Source organism: Octopus bimaculoides, chromosome 3 (assembly GCF_001194135.2).
Source record: "Octopus bimaculoides isolate UCB-OBI-ISO-001 chromosome 3, ASM119413v2, whole genome shotgun sequence".
Classification (NCBI taxonomy): domain Eukaryota; kingdom Metazoa; phylum Mollusca; class Cephalopoda; order Octopoda; family Octopodidae; genus Octopus; species Octopus bimaculoides.
In genome coordinates, this window is record NC_068983.1 from 15,697,443 (window position 1) to 15,697,804 (window position 362).

A 362-nucleotide genomic window follows, 5' to 3' on the forward strand; every position below is an offset into this window, starting at 1 on the left:
ATACATAGATACATGCATGTGTATGTGTGTGTATATATATATATATATATATATATATATATATGCACACACACACATGCACACACACCTTTCACTGCAAAATATTAAAGTTAGCTTTTGCTCCTTCAATAGAGCTTTCAATTACAGAACAGTTTAGTAAATATGATATTGGAATGCTTTTCGTCCAGACTTTTAGGATGGAGCACCACCTGTTGTACTTTGATCAAGAATATTTAAGAAGGTTAATACGCCCTAGCTGAGAAATATTCACTAAGATTTCAAATCTGCTTTCTAGTGCTCTCCTCCATATCTCTCTCTCTCTCTCTCTCTCTCTCTCTCTCTCTCTCTCTCTCTCTCTCTCT